Raw genomic sequence first — 12,382 nt, 5'->3', positions numbered from 1 at the left:
TCTATTTTTTTTTTCAGAAAATAGGCTGTATTTTCAGGTTGTGCTAACACTTCTCCCCTCTGCTCGAACTCTGCTCCGGAGCTCCCCACTCACGGCTCGTCTTTTTTTTCTTTTCCCGCCAAGTCGTCTTAAAGGGGCAGCGCACCTTTCTCTATGGCGCGTTTAATTGAATGAATGCGTTATTGAATTAATATTTTAACCACCTTTATTAATCGTACAGGCTTTTAATATGAACTAGTTAGTATTATTTATTTATTAATGACTATTTCTGTTCATTTAAGTGTATTAATAGTTCAATATCTTGAGGTTTTGCCATGACATATTTTAACATGGGTTACATCCTCCCCTCAATACCCTATGCACGTCCCTGTGCATTGGATAAGTTACACTACTATCAATTCATGAGGTCTTGGATCTGCTAGTGCATCTGTGATCACTGTACTTAAACTTTGAAACAGGGACTGGACTACAGTGACTAGTGGATTCCCTAGGGTGGGGTAAGTCAGTCTTTTCGCAGGTTCTCTATTCCTAGATGACGTTCGTACACAAGTCTCTGTCTCAGTTACATCACTTGCACTCTCATTTCTTGGCACTGTGCTTTCTGCAGAGGATGCTTCATCCTGATGCCTTTCATCAACAACGTCCTCAACAGGTAAGTATTCAGTATTTTCTGTTTCAGGTGTGTTCTCTTCTGTCACGTTCATGAATGACTCATCCGTACCATATGTTGCAGGTAAGTGAGTAACAGAGTCCATTTCAGGTAAGTCTTCAGAGTTTCCTCCTTCAGATAACTGACTAAACGTGATTCTTCCATCTAAGTCCAATTTTCTGGTTCTCACTTGAGCATCTTCAGAGATGGTTTTAGATGCATCAAGATCTTGTTCAACAGTAGTAGATAGCATACAAGGTTCTTGATCTGCATCACTGGCAGGAGAACTCATAGTTCCAGACACATACTTGACCTTTGGAGTCTCTAGTGTAAAACTTCTGGAATGATGGGAAACATCCAAATCACTCTCCTCCGATTCAGACAATGACCCTTGTTCGTTAGACTCAGCTAAGGAATGCTTCTCAGAAGTGTGACGAGTTCTTGGTTTGCTTGGTCTGTCTCTTATGCTACATTCAACTGGGGTAGAACCAAGAAAACCACATGGAAGTAGAAGGTCTCGATGAAGTACCCTCACTGGACCTTTCCCAGATTCAGACTGTACAGTGTATACGGGAAGAGTCCCAGACTGGCCTACGACCACATGTACATCTGACTCCCATTTGTCCGCTAGCTTATGCTTACCTCTGAGGCGCACGTTTCTAACCAAGACCCTGTCACCTTTACTCAGGGAAGAGGCAACAACGTGCTTGTCAAAACGTACTTTGTTACGGTGCGCCACACTCTTTGCGTTCTCCATAGCCACTTTGTAGCTTGCCTCAAGGGTTGATCTCAGCGTCTTCACATACCCTGAATGTGACTCTGGCTGACATCTGATCGGGAGACCAAAAGCTAAATCAACAGGAAGTCTCGGCTGCCTTCCGAACATAAGTTCGTATGGCGAAAATTTAGTCACCTCATTTTTAGTGCAGTTATAAGCGTGTACTAGGGGTTTAACAAAGTTACGCCAGTGACTCTTTTTGTGATTTTCCAAGGTACCAAGCATGTTCAACAGAGTCCTGTTAAACCGCTCAACAGGGTTTCCCCTTGGGTGGTAGGGTGTTGTTCTGGTTTTCTGGATGCCCACAAGTTCACAAAGCTCTTTGATTAAGCGGGACTCAAAGTCTGGACCTTGATCGCTATGGATCTTTTCTGGGATGCCATAATGGACAATGAAATGGTCCCATAAGCACTTTGCAACAGTTACAGCCTTCTGATTAGCTGTAGGGATGGCAACCGCATATTTTGTGAAGAAATCTGTGATCACAAGAATATCTTTAGTATTGCTCGAGTCTGGTTCTAAAGTGAGGAAATCTATGCACAGGAGTTCTAGAGGTCTTGTAGCTTTGATGTTCACTAACGGTGCAGCTTTCTCTGGAAGAGCCTTTCGCCTTATGCAACGATCACATGTTTTGACCTTCCTCTCCACTTCTGCAGATAGCTTAGGCCAATAGAACCTGGACCGCACAAGATCTAGGGTGCGTTCCACCCCCATGTGCCCCATATCATCATGCAGATTCTTCAAAACTACAGGTCTGAACTCCTCAGGTAACACAAGTTGGTAAGTAGTGCATGCTCCTTCTTGTCTCTTCCTATAGAGGATGCCGTCTACCAATTCTAACCGGTTCAACTGACGTATTAGTAGGTGAAATTCAGGAATTTCTTGTCTGATAGAAGGAGGAGGATTCTCCCCAGACTCCATCTGGAAGATCACTTCTCGGATACAAGTATCAGCTCTTTGCTTTTCTCGCAATTCCTCCATTGTGAGGTGGGGAACAACTGGGAATCCGTTGAGCTGGCCCTCTATCTCAAAACTCTCTGGTATGGACCTCGGATGAAGAGCAAGTGATGTGACCAAGGGGATACCAGGAGATTTCAGTCTCAGTGTCTAATACTGAATGGACCAGATGTCTCTCACAGATCGCTTTGACTGTGCTCTCAGTTAAACACTCATGATTTACAGGTTCCATCAAGTGTCTTTGTGTAAACTGTTGTATCCTTTCCATTTCTTTCTGTGATGCTAGATCATCTGTCAGTGTAGGGTTAGGTCGCCTTGACAACCCATCCGCGTCTTGATTTTGTCTTCCTGCTCTGTATTGCAACTGAAAGTCGAATGTGGACAATGAAGCCAGCCACCTGTAACTGGTGGCATCAAGTTTAGCCGATGTAAGGAGGTATGTGAGTGGGTTGCTATCAGTGACGACAAGGAACGAGCTGCCATACAGGTAGTCTTGGAACTTTTCAGTTACTGCCCACTTAAGGGCAAGGAACTCTAATTTATGAGCAGGGTATCTAGCTTCACATTTAGACAACCCACGGCTTGCATAGGCAATGACACACTTAACACCTTCTTGCTCTTGATAAAGAGCAGCACCTAAACCAGTAGTGCTTGCATCGGTGTGTAAAATGTATTGCAGTTTGGGGTCGGCGAACCCAAGGATAGGAGCGGTCGTTAGTTTTTCAATTATAATTTCAAAGGCTGTCTGGCAAGCTGGTGTCCATCTATTTCCAAATGACTCTTTGGGGTTGTGATACTTCTCTGGATCCACTTTCAGTTTGTTATGCTTCCGTAGAGGGGGATATCCAGCTGTAAGCTCATTAAGTGGTCTTATGATTTTAGAATAGTCCTTTATGAATCTGCGGTAATAACCACAGAAACCCAAGAAAGATCTGAGCTCTTTTAGATTGTTTGGTTTTGGCCAGGTTTTTAAGGCAGATGTCTTTTCTGGGTCTGTCGCGACTCCTTTGCTGGACACTATATGGCCCAAATACTTGACTGATGTCTGGAAAAATTCGCACTTTTCTGGGAAAAGTTTTAGGCCATATTCCCTCAAGCAGTTAAGCACACGCAGCAGTCTTTCCTCATGTTCTTCAAGGCTTGAAGAGAAAACTATCAGATCATCAAGGAAAACTAAGACTTGTTTTAGGTTCAGGTCACCCATGCAGCGTTCCATGAGCCTTTGGAATGTACTGGGAGCATTAGTGACCCCTTGTGGCAATCTGTTGAACTCAAAAAATCCTAGTGGGCACACAAATGCCGTTTTGTACTTGTCAGCTTCCGCCATCTCAATCTGGTAATATCCAGATTTGAGGTCCAGAACTGAAAACCATTTTGAACCAGTCAATGCAGAGAATGATTCTTCTAGGTTGGGCAAAGCGTATGAGTCCTTTACTGTTTGGAGGTTAAGCTTTCTGTAATCTATACAGAGTCTGACATCACCATTCTTTTTTCTAACAACTACAATTGGTGAAGAAAAAGGTGATTCTGATTCACGGATTACTTCAGCCTCAAGAAGCTCTTGCAAATGCTTCCTCACAGCCTCAATGTCTTGTGGATGTATAGGTCTAGGCCTTTGTCTAACTGGTGTTTCATCGCTGAGCTTTATGTGATGTTTCACTTTATCAGTGCGTCCAAAGTCAAGATCATGTTGGGCGAATATGCCTGGCATAGAATTGAGCTTTTCAGTTATACGCTGTTTCCACTCTGCAGGCACTGGGGAGTCTCCAAAGTCAAACTTGAGGTTTATCTCATGGCCTTGTTTCAATGGACTTTCAGATGCCTTAGGTCTAATGACTTCAATACTCTGAATGGAACTGACCTCAGCTATCACACTTCTTGGGCTAAGAACAATGTCATGATCTGACTCGTTTGTGAGGATTACTGGTATAAATGAAGATGACTTGGATGGAAGATTGGTCAACCCATTTTGGACTAAAATGCCTCCAGGTAAAGGAAACAACTTAGGTGGCTCGACAGTCACCTGCGCATTGATGCTGTTTGCTCTGTACCTAATTCTGCCTTTTACTACTCTGGACTGACCAGCAGGGATTGTCTGAGGCTCTTTACTGTGCAGCCTTGCTACTCCACAGCTGAGTTCAGCACCTTCTCTCTGACGGATTTCCAGGGTCTTAAGGACAACTCTGTAGCCATATGGCAATAGCTGGGGGTTTGGAATGTTCAAGTCAGCATAGTTTTCATAAAGTACATCTAACGTGTTAGTCCCTATTAACACTGATGACAAGCTAGAACGTAGGTCAGGAACAACTAAAGCCAATGTTGGAACCTCAATTTCTTGTCCCAGAATATCTTTGGGAAATTTGACATCAACCCTAATGTAACCTAGGTAGGGAACACTCTGACCATTTGCTCCTTCTACCTCCAGTATGTTACTCAAAGGCTCAATAGGTAGATGTGACAGGTTTTGCTCATAGAAGGAATTTGGAATTGTGGTCACTTGAGATCCTGTATCAAGCAAACACTTGCACTCCTTTTTCGCTATGGTCACCACTGCAGTACATTTGGCTCCAACTAGGCCTTTTGGCAGAATCCCTGCCCAACTGGCAGTTGAGCAGGCAAGTTTTGCATAACATTTTTTCTGAGGGCTTTTGGACTGTTCCATGGTTCCCGTGTGCCCTTCAACAGGAACCAGCTTTAGTTTAAATTGCTCAGACCTTTGGAACTGTGGTGAGCATCCCATGCTATTTGCTTTTCTTTCAGTTGGTTCCGCTTTGCAGCAACCAGAGAGGGGTTTGGTTCACTTTTACACTGTAGCTTGATATGGCCGTCTTCACCACATCTAAAGCAATACCAAGGTCTGGGCCTGTTACTTTGGGTAACCACGGCTCTGTCAACTGGCTGTGCTCCTTGGAGTTTTAAGGGCTGAGCCAAGGGTTTGTCAGCATCTTGCTGGGGTGGTGATTTCTTCTGATCCTTCCCATTGTTTTTATTAATTAGCCTTGTAAGCTGTGACTGCAAGTCGGCTACTTGTTTTTTCAAACCCTGTATCTCTGCTTTAGAGTCAGCTCTTAAGCTTGCTACTGATGATTTACTGCACTCATCATCCTGGACATGGGCACACTGGAACTGGGAGTACACTTTCTGCTTAGAAACGCCAAAGTGTTGTTTCATGCGGCATACTTTTGAGGCTCGCTTGTCTTCTTCGGTACGAAGAAGCAGTAGAAGTTTTGCCAAGGTAGGTGGGTTGTGGTTTCTTTTCTCCAATTGTAGCTCAGATATCAGGCTGTTGTCCCAACACCCCCTACAAAACTGTTTAAGCAGTTGGTGGTCAAGATCACTTGCAGTTACACCTCCTCTCCTCAGGGTGGTGTTCAACGTCACCTGCAATTTCTGCAGGTAAGCTGAGGGCTTTTCCCCATGGTTTTGGAAGGTATTAAGGAACTTGACATAAAGATCATCACCATTCTCTACAGTACCATATGCTGAGTCTAGTATTTCCAGGTAAAGATCTGGTGAAGAGTCTGAGAGCAAATGTTTAACTATGTCAATGGCAGGAGATACAAGACTGTCAAGTAATCGTCGTGACTTGTACAGATTGGAAAGCTCAGAGTCCCCTAGGAAAAGTTCAATGCTAGAGCGCCATGTCTCATAATCTACCTCATGGCTTGGGTGTGGGCAACGTCCAGAAAATGGTCGTAGTCTCAGAGATGAATGTGGTTGCATTGCAGGTCCCTCACTCTTGACTATATGCTCAACAATGACTTTTTGCAGTTCAGGTGGGTTGATGTCGTGGGGACTAAGAATAGGTTTTGTCTGACTTTGAGGAGTTAATAGAGGTATGGACAGATTGTGATGAGAGAGACCACCTGCTATTTGCGATGAGCTGGGCTGGGGACTGGTACGTCCTGCAGTCTCCGAAGCGTGAGGTATCGAACCATCAGGTAAGCATGAATTAAGCCCGCTTTCATCCTCTAGGTCATCTGTCTCGACTACCTCACTGATGCGTGAGAGTTCATCTATAAGTACAGAGGCAAAATCTTTACCACTCTCTTTTGCAATCTTCTTCAACTCTTTGAGAAACGTCTGCGTAGTTGTCACACCAACATTTCGTGCATAGATACTAGTCAGCAACTTGATGTGGAAAACTACACTGGGCTGAGATTTACTGGAGAGACTATATGGCAACCAAGGAGATATAGACTCTATAGCTGTTCCATAAGTATACTCCCCAATGTAACTCTTGCCAGGTCCTAACTGGGCATCATCTACTCCGATCACCCTCTCAATCTGACCATACTGTTTCAGAAAGTCAACCAACTCTTCCTCTGTTTTAGTGTCTGTCACGCCACTCACTAAGAGTGCATTTGGGATTTTTACATTGTGCACTTGAACAGTATCCATTTTAGGGATATACTCAAAATTCTATTTAAGTCTCTGGTTCTAAGATTTGGCTACGTTTGAGACCACTCCTGGCTGGCTCGCCAAGTTTATGTAACACTTGTGTGCCGAGGCTATCACAAAGAGTTATGTTAGTGGACCAGTTCTAGGCTCGTTGGGAGTGGTGCAATAATAAACAACCAGAGACACAAGTATAAAGGGTTATTTTGGTGTTTAGTAAACAAATATTTGACAGGCAGACATTTATATACAATTGGCACAAATGTTTCTGTTATCAAATTAAAGAAAATCAGAAAACCAACAATGTTGTATTTTGAGTTTTATACTGTGTTTATATTTATTATGCTTTATTTAGGACGTATTAGTTCAAGTTCAGTTAATGGTTGAGCTTATATTCACTATGAATTTATTTGTGTTCGTTTAGATTAGTCAGTTTACAACAGGGTTAAATCAATACTGGTTTATTCTTCTAGTGTGACTGCGGATTCTTTTTGGTTTGACGGTTAAACGGTAAGTATCTTTTATGTTGGAAATTTACAATTATATTTCTCTCCTATGTAGGTTGAGTATTGTGAGAGTTAACGAATTTTTCTTTTTCCTCCTAGGTTTCACAGGAACTTCTTTGCTAAATCAACCACTTGGAATCCCTTATAAATACAACAATGAATAAAAATGAAATAAAAAAATAGAAAACAAAATGCAACCCTTGTCTGTCTTTTAGAACTAAAAGAGTACTGTATAACCTCCCTTACTGTTCAGTATTTCACTTAACCAATGCACAATTAACATAACACATACATATTTTTCCAGAACCAAATAACAAAACAGGGAGAAAAGAATGCTTTTGGGTCAGTCCATTAAGTGAATTTACACTTAATGCTCAATATTTTGATCGTGCTGTAGAACAGTTCTGAATGTTCCAGGATGTTCCAGGTAAGAAAAAAAAAATAGTGAACAACACAGGGTCCACGTCGCTCCTTAATGTAGCTCCTTTCCCTTTTTTCCTTTAGGAACGCAAAAGTGTTCCATTCAAACTAAAAAACCTCAGAGCAGTCCAGGTCCTACCGTACAGGAGGATCGGGTTCACTTCTTTACTGTTAATAGGCACAAGATCCGGGGTTGGCTCGCCATCCAGTGTCCACTGCACCCACACAGGCTACGGTGTATGAGGCACTCAGTTGTACACAGGAACTACTGTATATTTCAGAGAAGGGAAAAAAACCTGACCTGTATTACAGGTCGAGAGAACACAAAATATTACAATCAATGTCAGTTTCATGCAGTATCAGGGGTAATGAAAAACCAACAGGGCTACGTGTGCCACTGCATTAACAACATGGCGACGGAACAGCAGGCTAATGTTACTAGCGGTAGGCTAGCTCTGATCTGGAACCGTCCGTTTACAACACCACGTAGCTAGTTTAAACATCACATATTCAGTCTAATTTACACAGCAAGATAACAACACAACAGATTTTTTTTTCACTGATGTATCCATAGGTTACACTCTAAATAAATTCGCTGATATACAACAGTAAACAGAGTTTCAACTCACCAAAAACCAACTTAATACATTCAAAACTGGGAATTGTCATCCTCTTTGGGTACCGGAACTGATAAAAACCCACATATAGAGCTGATTTAGTCTCTATTTTTTTTTTCAGAAAATAGGCTGTATTTTCAGGTTGTGCTAACACTTCTCCCCTCTGCTCGAACTCTGCTCCGGAGCTCCCCACTCACGGCTCGTCTTTTTTTTCTTTTCCCGCCAAGTCGTCTTAAAGGGGCAGCGCACCTTTCTCTATGGCGCGTTTAATTGAATGAATGCGTTATTGAATTAATATTTTAACCACCTTTATTAATCGTACAGGCTTTTAATATGAACTAGTTAGTATTATTTATTTATTAATGACTATTTCTGTTCATTTAAGTGTATTAATAGTTCAATATCTTGAGGTTTTGCCATGACATATTTTAACATGGGTTACAATCACCTACCTGTTAGAGAGGTGCAGACAGATTGACTGCGAGCCATACACAGTGACAGATGGATGGACCCTTGATGGACAGATGCACCATCAAGGAGGGAATGGGTAATGGCATCCACTAAACCTGTAAGACAACAAAGAAAGTCAATACATGTATAGAAACTGAATGATCACCTACCTGTTAGACAGTAGAAAACAGATAGACAACGAGCCGTACACAGTGACAGATGGATGGACCCTTGATGGACAGATGCACCATCAGGGAGGAAAGGGGTATTGGTATCCTCAGAACCTAAATGATAACAACGACAATCAATACAGGTTTTGAAACTGAAAGATCACTTACCTGTTAGAAGGGTGCAGACAGATAGACAGCGAGCCGTACACAGTGGCAGATGGATGCAACATCAGGGTGGGAAGGGGTAATGGCATCCTCTGAACCTGTATGACAACAAAGAAAATCAATACATGTATAGAAACTGAATGATCACCTACCTCTTAGACAGTAGCAAACAGATTGACAGCGAGCCGTACAAAGTGGTAGATGGATTAAACCTTGATGGACAGATGCACCATCAGGGAGGGAAGGGGTAATGGCATCCTCGGAACCTGAAAGACAACAAAAACAGTCAATACAGGTTTTGAAACTGAAAGATCACTTACCTTTTACAGTTGCAGAATAATAGACAGTGAGGCAGACACAGCTGCAGATGGACAGATTGATGGAGGCTGGATCTACGGTCAGCGAGGGAGGGGCTCAGAAGGTCCTAAAGCTGTAAGACAAAAAAAGTCAATACATGTATAGAAATTGAATGATGAACTCTCTCTTACACACTTGCAGTAGGAAAAATATCGAGTCAAACAAATAGTTGCAATGGACAGACACTTCTTTCATGGATCCACCATTAGGAAGGAGGGGGGGGTCCTGGAGTCCTGAAAGCCTATAAAACAACAAAGAAAATCAATACATGTATAGAAACTGAATGATCACCTACCGGTTAGACTGTAGAAAACAGATAGACAGCGAGCCGTACACATTGACAGATGGATGGACCCTTGATGGACAGATGCACCATCAGGGAGGGAAGGGGTAATGGCATCCTCTAAACCTGTAAGACAACAAAAAAAATAAATACATGTATAGAAACTGAATGATCACATACCTGTTAGACAGGTGCAGACAGACAGACAGCGAGCCGAACACAGTGGCAGATGGATGGAACCTTGATGGACAGATACACCATCAGGGAGGGAAGGGGTAATGGCATCCTCTAAACCTGTAAGACAACAAAGAAAATCAATACATGTATAGAAACTGAATGATCACCTACCTGTTAGACAGTAGCAAACAGATTGACAGCGAGCCGTACAAAGTGGTAGATGGATTAAACCTTCAGGGACAGATGCACCATCAGGGAGGGAAGGGGTAATGGCATCCTCGGAACCTGCAAGACAACAAAGAAAATCAATACATGTATAGAAACTGAATGATCACCTACCTGTTAGACAGTAGAAAACAGATAGATAGCGAGCCGTACACAGTGACAGATGGATGGACCCTTGATGGACAGATGCAACATCAGGGAAGGAATGGGTAATGGCATCCTCTAAACCTGTAAGACAACAAAAAAAAATAAATGCATGTATAGAAACTGAATGATCACCTACCTGTTAGACAGGTGCAGACAGACAGACAGCGAGCCGTACACAGTGGCAGATGGATGGAACCTTGATGGACAGATGCATCATCAGGGAGGGAAGGGGTAATGGCATCCTCTAAACCTGTAAGACAACAAAGAAAATCAATACATGTATAGAAACTGAATGATCACCTACCTGTTACACAGTAGAAAACAGATAGACAGCGAGCCATACAGAGTGGCAGATGGATGGACCCTTGATGGACAGATGCACCATCAGGGAGGGAAGGGGTATTGGCATCCTCAGAACCTAAAAGATAAAAAAGAAAATTAATACAGGTTTTGAAACTGAAAGATCACTTACCTTTTACACAGTTGCAGAACAATAGACAGCGAGGCATGGGGAATGGGGGGGTCCTGGAGTCCTGAAAGCCTGTAAGACAACAAAGAAAGTCAATACATGTATAGAAACTGAATGATCACTTACCTGTTACACAGTAGCAAACAGATAGACAGCGAGCCGTACACAGTGACAGATGGATGGACCCTTGACGGACAGATGCACCAGCAGGGAGGGAAGGGGTAATGTCATCCTCTAAACCTGTAAGACAACAAAGAAAATCAATACATGTATAGAAACTGAATGATCACCTACCAATTAGACAGTAGAAAACAGATAGACAGCGAGCCGTACACAGTGACAGATGGATGGACCCTTGATGGACAGATGCACCATCAGGGAGGGAAGGGGTAATGTCATCCTCTAAACCTGTAAGACAACAAAGAAAATCAATACATGTATAGAAACTGAATGATCACCTACCAATTAGACAGTAGAAAACAGATAGACAGCGAGCCATACACAGTGGCAGATGGATGGAACCTTGATGGACAGGTGCACCATCAGGGAGGGAAAGGGTAATGGCATCCTCTAAACCTGTAAGACAACAAAGAAAATCAATACATGTATAGAAACTGAATGATCACCTACCTGTTAGACAGGTGCAGACAGACAGACAGCGAGCCATACAGAGTGGCAGATGGAAGGTACCTTGATGGACAGATGCACCATCAGGAAGGTAAGGGGTATTGGCATCCTCAGGAACTAATAGATAACAAGGACAATCGATACAGGTTTTGAAACTGAAATATCACTTACCTTTTACACAGTTGCAGAACAATAGACAGTGAGCCAGACACAGCTGCAGACGGACAGATTGATGGAGGCTGGATTCACGGTCAGCGAGGGAGGGGCTCAGAAGGTCCTAAACCTGTAAGACAAAAACAAGTCAATACATGAACAGAAACTGAATGATGAACTAACTCTTACACACTTGCAGTCAGATAGATATCGAGTCACACAAATAGTTACAATGGACAGACACTTGTTTCATGGATCCACCATTAGGAAGAAGGGGGGGGGTCCTGGAGTCCTGAAAGCCTGTAAGACAACAAAGAAAGTCAATACATGTATAGAAACTGAATGATCACCTACCTGTTAGACAGTAGCAAACAGATAGACAGCGAGCCATACAGAGTGGCAGAAGGATGGAACCTTGATGGACAGATGCACCATCAGGAAGGGAAGGGGTATTGGCATCCTCAGAAACTAATAGATAACAAAGACAATCGATACAGGTTTTGAAACTGAAATATCACTTACCTTTTACACAGTTGCAGAACAATAGACAGTAAGCCAGACACAGCTGCAGATGGACAGATTGATGGTGGCTGAATCTACGGTCAGGGAGGGAGGGGCTCTGCAGGTCCTAAACCTGTAAGACAAAAAAAAAATGTCAATACATGTATAGAAACTGAATGATCACCTACCTGTTAGACAGTAGCAAACAGATAGACAGCGAGCCATACACAGTGACAGTTGGATGGACCCTTGATGGACAGATGCACCATCAGGAAGGGAATGGGTAATGGCATCCTCTAAACCTGTAAGACAACAAAAAAAAATAAATACATG

This window comes from Salminus brasiliensis, chromosome 21, assembly GCF_030463535.1.
Source record: "Salminus brasiliensis chromosome 21, fSalBra1.hap2, whole genome shotgun sequence".
NCBI lineage: Eukaryota > Metazoa > Chordata > Actinopteri > Characiformes > Bryconidae > Salminus > Salminus brasiliensis.
The sequence above is the reverse complement of the archived record's forward strand: the minus strand, read 5'-3'. Positions refer to the sequence as shown.